This window comes from Gossypium arboreum, chromosome 12 (assembly GCF_025698485.1).
Source record: "Gossypium arboreum isolate Shixiya-1 chromosome 12, ASM2569848v2, whole genome shotgun sequence".
NCBI lineage: Eukaryota > Viridiplantae > Streptophyta > Magnoliopsida > Malvales > Malvaceae > Gossypium > Gossypium arboreum.
In genome coordinates, this window is record NC_069081.1 from 67,766,221 (window position 1) to 67,775,094 (window position 8,874).

At 36.1% G+C, this 8,874-nt stretch overlaps 1 non-coding gene across 1 annotated transcript; it reads right to left on the reverse strand.

Annotated features, from left to right (window-relative positions):
* Nucleotides 1–455: 455 nt before the first annotated feature.
* Nucleotides 456–562, reverse strand: LOC128286067 (small nucleolar RNA R71). Its single transcript, XR_008276612.1, has one exon. It is a non-coding gene; the product is annotated as a small nucleolar RNA R71 (small nucleolar RNA).
* Nucleotides 563–8,874: the final 8,312 nt, after the last annotated feature.

The following is an 8,874-nucleotide window of genomic DNA, read 5'->3' on the forward strand; positions in this document are numbered from 1 at the left end:
ACAATACTCAACCTCCAACCAATGAGATGGCTGAAAACCAAGACAATCAACTGCCTCCTGCAATTGCAGCTAATCAAAATCCTGCTCCACGTACTATGTATGACTATGCTAAACCCTCTTTAACAGGAACTGAATCAAGTATAGTTAGACCTACTATTGCTGCGAATAATTTTGAATTAAAACCTGACACTATTTAGATGATACAACAGTTTGTTCAGTTTGATGGCTTGCAGGATGAAGATCCCAACACTGACTTAGCAAATTTCCTGGAATTTTGCGATACATTCAAAATCAATGGCGTTTCTGATGATGCCATCCGTCTTCGGTTATTTCCCTTCCCACTGAGAAACAAAGCTAAACAGTGGTTAAACTCGTTACCACAAGGATCTATCACTACTTGGGAGAAAATGACCGAGAAATTTTTACTAAAATATTTTCTGCCGGCTAAAATAGCTAAATTACGCAATGATATCTCTTCTTTTGTACAGATGGACTTAGAAACACTTTACGATGCATGGGAGAGATACAAGGATTTATTGAGAAGGTGCCCTCACCATGGGTTACCTCTATGGTTGCAAGTTCAAACGTTCTACAATGGTGTGAATCCCTCGACAAGACAAATGATTGGCGCTGCTGCTGGCGGAACTATCAACAATAAAACACCGGAAGATGCCTACGAATTCATAGAGGAGATGTCACTGAACAACTATCAGTGGCAAGTCATGAGGACTAAGCTAACAAAAACAGCCGGCGTTTATAACATCGATTCAGTCACCATGCTCTCTAATCAGGTAGAACTTCTCAATAAAAAGATTGATAATTTTTTTGGTTCTACGCAGGTACATCCAGTAATGAGGTGTGACTCAAGCAGAGGAGGTGTGCATACAGAATACCAATCCTTCAATCCTACAACTGAAGAAGAACAAGTCAACTATATGGGTAATAATAACTTTAGATCTCAAAATAACCCATATAGTAATACCTATAATGCAGGTTGGAGGAACCACCCAAATTTTTCCTAGGGCGGTCAAGGGAATCAAAAGCCACAAAATCCTCAGGGTTTTCAACAACCACCTTATCACCAAGAGAAGAAGCCAAACCTTGAAGAGATGCTCTCTAAATTCATCTCTGTATCAGAAACCCGTTTTCAAAATACCGAGACTGCACTTAAGAATCAACAAGCATCGATCCAAGGACTCAAAACTCAGATAGGCCAGCTATCCAAACTAATCTCCAAAAGACCACAAGGTAGCCTACCAAGTAATACTGAACCTAATCCAAGGGAGCACCTTAATGCAATTAGCGCTCAAAATAAGGACGGACTGGTTATACCCGAGCTAGAAATACAGCAAAACAACGCGATGAACAAAGGACGAGAAGAGGTAAACGATAATGATCCCAAACATGTAAGTACGAATCATGAACCTCATGTGCTATATCCTAAAGTGATGACGAAAGATAGAACAGAAGAACAATTCGGTAAGTTCGCTAAAATCTTAAAGAAATTGCATATTAACTTACCCTTTATTGAAGTTCTTTCGTAGATGCTCAACTCAGCAAAATTCTTAAAGGAACTTCTGAGCAATAAAAGGAAATTAGACACTACATCGCATGTGGAACTCAATGCAGTCTGCTCAGCTATTCTAAAGAATAAGCTACCTAACAAATTGCAAGATCCAGGGAGTTTTACAATTCCTTGCTTAATTGGTAGTTTACTTATGAATAATGCTTTAGCTGATCTAAGGGCAAGTATAATGTTATGCCTTATAAAATCCCTGAATAATGCTATAAAACCTATCGATGATAAAACTAATATTCAATCGTCCTTGCAGGAACCTTCTCGAACCAAGACAACAGAGACAGTGTGCTACTATCATGAAAAGAACAAAGACACCCATGAAGAACGAAGGCTACGGATAGAGGAGCTAGACGAATGGCGAGAACACAAACCAAGAAAACATGATAAATCGAAACTACGCCAAAACAAGCCCGATACCTCTCCTAATCAACTTACGATTGCCGATAAAGTCTTACTAGATGCCGTTGATCCTCACATTGTCACTACCATACCGAATGAGGAAATCCCTTTTACGGTACTCAGTATTTTTCCATTCGGTACAGTGGAGGTGAGTAATCCCAAGTTCGGCACTTTTAAGGTAAACAACACCCGATTAAAACCTTATTTTAAGATTGACAGCAGGAACTAGGAGTATGAACTCCTCAAACCACCATGATCATTCAACAGAGAGGTAAGTCGAGCTTAGACTATAAATAAGTGCTTCTCGGGAGGCAACCCGAGCACTAACATATTTTGATTTCTTTATTTTTTAATTTCTAACACTTTGAATCATTAACTTAATCTTTAAATTGCATAGTTTTTCAGCACGCACGGCCAGGCACACGGGCGTGCCTAAAGTCATGGCCAAACAGGGGAAGAGACACGGCCGTGTTGAAGCAGGAAATGATTTCCCCAAAACATGGGATACGATAAATCCCCACGGCCGTGCGACATGGCCGTGGGTGAACTCGATAGAGGAACACGGGCGTGGGAATGGAAACCCACGGACGTGCCAGGGACAAGGTTCAATTCTGGTTCTTCGACACGGGCATGAGACATGTCCATGCCACTAAGCCGTGGACAACAATACACGGGCATGGTACCTTAACATGGGCGGGGGAGAAATGAACAAAGTTAGGCACGGCTGTGTGATATGGCCCTGTACCACACACGCCCAAGACACACGGGCATGGGAGAATAGCCAATCATGACCTAAAAATTCGAAACACACGGGCTCACCCTCATACGTACACGGGCGTGGCCCTAAGTCGTGTGGCCCTCCCCTATATAAGCAAATCACTGTTCATTTTTTCTTCTTTTCAGAAAAAAAAAACCTAGCCGAAATTCCCTTTCCCCACTCCATAATCCCTATTCTCAGCCACCACTACCCTCTCGTCTAGTTCATGTGGCGGCTTCATATACTGGCATCTCTGAGCACCTCACCCGATTCAAGCTTCAGTGTTTTCAACAATTTGACAACATTAATGCTACTCTACAGCAGATTTTTCAGTACCTTCCTATCTCATCGCCAGTCCCACCTTGCGAACCATCCAGCAATGAAGATATCTAGAAATATTTATTTATTATTTTATGTTTTTACTAATGATTGAAACTATTTCTATTATTTTTATTAGACTTTAGATATTTTATTTTCCTTATTAATTTTGGCTATTTCTTTTTGAGTACTTATCCTTCCTAATATCCCCTAAAAAGTTCCTAATTTTATCCTAATTATATAGAGCTCTTGAGCTCATCATCACATAGGAACTAAAGCTCCACCGGGAATGGTTCTCCACGACTTCCATATCCTGCTCGACCACGACCATAGCTACCACTAGGTATAATATTCTTTTGGCGCAGGACTTATGGCCTAATGAAGCTCTATGACTGCCAGAGTATCCTCCTCCACTCTCAAACCAATCACTCTCCAAAACTCTAGTTCGAGGAATTCATCATTCAGGAAGTTTCACTTCTCTCCCTATCTTATTTTTTCTCTAACATCTATCTTTGTACATTGAGGGCAATGTACATCTTAAGTGTGGGGGGTATTTATTTCACTATCAGAAAAATCCCTGAATAATCACCTTATTCTCATGAAAAACTCTCATATCATATTTAAGATTTTGATTGATAGATTTTGAATTAAAACATAGGGATTTATGCATTAATTTTTTTAAAACTTTAAGACATTAGAGAATCAAGCATGATAAGTTGATTTTTATAAAATTAAATTATAGGTTGTTTCCCCAAGTCGAGGTATTACTTTGAATTAGAATTCACAAGTCTAAACATCAAAAAGCCATAATTTTTATGTGAGATTTTTGAGCGTTTTGAGCATCTATTCATCCTTTCATGCTCACTTTTATTATTGCTTTGAGTGCGTCAGTATTGAACTATTATTCTAGAACTTGCTTGATTATGCATGTCGAGACCACACCATTTGATTTGATATATCAAAATGATTAAGGCACTTAGGATTAACCCAATCATGCCATGAAAATCCTACCTCCACAATTAACCCCTAGTAAACCCCCTTGAGCCCAACAAACCAATTCTTGTATTACCCTTAATATTAACCTTTAACCCATTATTGTTGAAATCCTCTAAATTAATCCCTATTTTTGTCAAGATTTGAGTTGAATGGATTGCCTAGCTATGTTTTGTTCTTGATATTTAGCCTACATTACTTAACTTGTTCTTAAAAAAAAACACACAACATGTATGCATATCTGTAATTTCATATTCTGAGAGAAGCTCTGTTGTACGCAAGTGAAGATTAACTCTTTTTCTAGTTAGGCAAATTTTCAATTCAATCTCGATTCTAACCCTTTCTTTCAGCTTCTGACGACACCCCCTAACCAAGCCTCATTACACCCCTCTAAAGACCTTTTGATTAATGTATCATCTTAAAATTAAAGTGGTGGAGATTTGATTTTCATGCAAGCCTATGGTATTGACTTTCCATTATTGACTATTGAGTGCTTCCTTTATTGTCCTTAAAACACCTCGAGTGATTTGAGTGAATCTTTAGTGAGGATGTAAAACTCTGTGATATTCTAAATTAAAGGTAATTACTTAGATGAGGGAGAACACTTATATTTTCGGGATAAAATGCTCAACTTAGAATGATTGAAACTTTTATGTTGTTTTAGTTAAATTCTCAATGTATGATTACCTATGGATTAATTTGAGATATTATTGATAGAAATTATAAGTTGAGAAGGATTCATTCTGATTATGAGTTGAGAATTTTGCTTGAGGACAAACAAATGCTTAAGTGTGAGGGTATTTGATAAACCGTAAATTATACATATTTTTACCCCATGTTTAATGCATTTTATAGATTATTTCTCATTGGAATTGGTGAATTCGATGCTCTTAATGCTTTAATTTCATGTTTTGTACTCAGAAGAGCACCAAGAGTCAAAAGGAACAAAAAATGAGCTAAAAAGGGACAAAATGGACCAAATTGAGAAGATTACACGGCTTAAGCCCTGTCACATGGGCAGCTCACACGCCCGTGTCTTTCGAGGGTGTCGACTAAGGCTTTCACGATTCACACGGCCTGGCCATTAACCCACATGGCCGTGTACAATTTAACGGATCGAACACGGCCTGGCAATTACGTCACACGGCCGTGTCACACGGGCGTGTCCCTGCTGAGGCCAAGTTAAGTCCAATTCAGAAAAGGCCGCTTTGGAGGGTTTCAAGGCATTCCAAAGCCTATAAATACGCACTAGAGGAGGAGAAAAAGGGAAACGGAGAAGAGGGGTAAGGAATTACCATAAGGAAGCCGATTGATCCATCTCAGAAGTCGGATTCATCATCAAGACTGAAGATCTCTCCTCAATTTCCCTTCAGGAGTTTTGGGTTTACTTTATGTTTTGTATTCTTTATTCTGCTGAGATGTTTTCTTATTTAGTTATGAACTAAATCCCCTAAATACCTAAGAGGAATGAAACCTAAGATGAATCTTGTTATTATTTTTTGAATCGTATGATAAATATTTAACTTGTTCTTAATTATGTGTTCTTAATTCTTGTTTTGATATCCCAGGATATTGATTCAAGACACGCACTTATTCAGAGGAGGAATAGACCCTGTCTAAAAGTACATTTGCAATAATTAAGCGGAGTTGATTGCGCGCCTAGAAATAGGGTGACAAGATTTTGTCGAATTAGGGTGAAACCTAATAAGGGGATCCATAGATCGAGTTAATGCAACCCTAGAGTGTTAATTAGAGAAAAATCTCGGTTATTCAATCTAGGGATTAGACTTTATTAGTCTTGAATAGGGATAATAAAATAACTTAGGCATCTCTACGGAACAAGTTGAATGAATAAGTCGTTCAATTCGGAGCCAGAATAACAAGTAAAGTCTAGGTGGATTTTTCCTTAGGTATTGTCTCAAGTCAATCGATTTTCCCAAAAGCAATTCCCCAATTCTTTTCTTTGGGCGTTCTTAGTTTAAATAATTAGTTAATTAAAACAAACCCTTTTATTCCTAGGCTAGATAATAAAAAGATAGTTATTACTAGTACTTTTGGTTCCCTTGGGTACAATATCCCGATCTTGCCATTACTATACTATTGTTCGATAGGTGCGCTTGCCTTTTCGTCGTGATAATTGTTAGTCTAGGTTTGATCTTCATTATAAATATTTATTACTTGTTACGAATCACTACGATTAATAAATATATATGTATATATTCGATTATATAAGACAATATGGTTTTGAAATTTGAGAAAATATTGATGAGGTATACATGTATATTCGACCAAGGAGAAATTATTCTTTAAAACTATATGCTATATATGTATGGGATTTAAAGCTTGAAATTATATGTGATTACAAATGCATGAGTTGATTTATTTAATTGAATGATACTTGGAATATGTATATATGTACAATCGGTGAAGATAAAGCTATTTATGAAAGCATATGTTAATTATGAAATGTTAAACTTGAGATTAAATGTGACTATGTTAATATAACTTGGTTTGGTTAAAATAGGTTAATAATGTCATTGAGTTGTTATTTGCTTATGATTTACTAAGCTTTAATAGCTTAATATGTGTTATGTTTACCTCTGTTTTATAGATTTCGAGATCTAGTTACGAGCTCAGGGATCATCAACAAAGTCCATCACATTATCGACTGTTTTTAGTATTTGATAAGTTTAAATTTGAAACTATGGCATTTATAGGCTAGTTATATGTTTGAATTTGAAGTTGTATATATATTAAGCCATGCAAAAATGGCTAAGTATAAAGTTTAAGTTTAAGCATATTTCGGTTTTGGTACATATATATGTATGTGAGGTATTTGACATATTTGCTAATGGTTATGTAATTATGGTTATGGTTTAAGTCTATTTTGGAAGCTTCACGCATGCTATTTGTATATGGTATATTTAGTATATTGATGATGGTATAGTCATGTGAGATGATATGAGTAAATTGGTAAAAAGTTTATGTTATATATGTACGATATGATTTAATATGATTATTTGAGTATGACTCAAATTGATATAACTATATGTGCATAAATTTGTGATGAGTAGAAAGAAATATTTAATTTTAATATATTGCTTGTTATGTGATATAAATATAAAAGTATGATAAACATGATGTGTGGATATGATATATATATATATATATTGGCCGTACAAATGATGTAAAGAATGGTAAAGTATGTGCATGTTTTAGGATTAATTGGTTGGCTAATATGTGATGTGAATATATGAAATTTTAGTCAAGTTTATATGTTTTTTATGCATTGAAAATGGCTGATAATTTTGGATATGTGTTTGGTTGATTCGGCTATGGTTCGTGCATAGATAAAAATTATATGAGTACTTGATTGTTGTGCTTTGTTCTAAATATCATAAATAGTCTATGTTTAGCCTATTTCTTGTAAGTTTGATGTATAGTATGTTTTGTCTCTCAGAATGGTTTATTAATTTGGTTTAGTATTGAACTGAAATAATAAGTTATTTTATATTAAAAATTATTCCAATGCCTTAAATGTTAAGTATATATATATGTTTGGTATATGAAATGTCACATATACTTGGTTATGAATTTAACATTCGAGTTTCTTGATTTTTTATTGTATTTATTAAATGTAAAACTTGGAAATTATATGAATTATAGAATTAAAGTAAGTTTGTTTGGATTAAAATTTTATTTAGATGATTAATACTAAAATGAAAGTTTGTTCTGAGTGGTATTTTGTTTGGTAATGCCTCGTAACCTTAATTCGACAACGGATACAGGTTAGGGGTGTTACATTTTATTGGTATTAGAGCTAAGATTTGGTCGATTCTAGGACTGACGTAGCGCATGTGAGTCTAGCTATACATACCATATTATATACTGCAATAGTGTGATGACTTCTGACATTTGAAAATGTGCTTTCATATAGTAAATGGATCCCGACAGAGCTGTAGCTGATGATGTTGAGAGTGTAGAGCCTGCTCCCGCGCAAGGGACAGCGCCAATTGATTCTCGACCAAACTCGAGTAACCAAGAGGGAGAGTCTAAGCAATCCTTTTACCAAATGATGAATGACTGGTTTACTCAATATATCTAGACTAATCCAGCTGCACAACAACCTCCACCCCCGACTAATCCATCTTCGATACCTGCTATACCTCAAGTGAGTGATTCGTTGAGATTGCCTAAGCCACCTCTTGGTAAAATTAGAAAGCAAAGGGCTGAAGAATTCAGAGCTACTGATGATGATAATGCTGAGTGAGCTGAATTTTGGCTTGATAATACTATCCGTGTGTTTGATGAGTTATCTTGCACCTCGGATGAGTGCTTAAAATGTGCCATATCCTTGTTATGAGACACTACATATCACTGGTGGAATACACAAGTATCGATGGTTCCAAAAGAGTGAGTGACCTGGGAATTCTTTTAGACTGAGTTCTGTAAGAAATATATCAGCCAGAGATTCATTGATCAGAAGTGCAAGGAATTTCTCGAACTAAAATAGGGTCGTATGACTGTGACAGAATATGAGCGAAAATTTGTGAGACTCAGTCGATATGCCCGAGAGTGTGTTTCAACCGAAGCTATCATGTGTAAAAGATTCAAAGACGGTTTGAACGAAGACATTAAATTGTTGGTTGGCATACTTGAAATCAAAGAGTTTGTGGTACTTGTTGAGCGAGCTTGCAAGGCCGAATAGCTCAGAAAGAGAAAAGAAAAGCTGAATTTAAAGCCAGAGATTCCCGTAAAAGATCATTGGGTAAGACTTTTCACTCAGCATCAAAGAATTTATGAGATGATTCTAGTCGATCTAAGGATT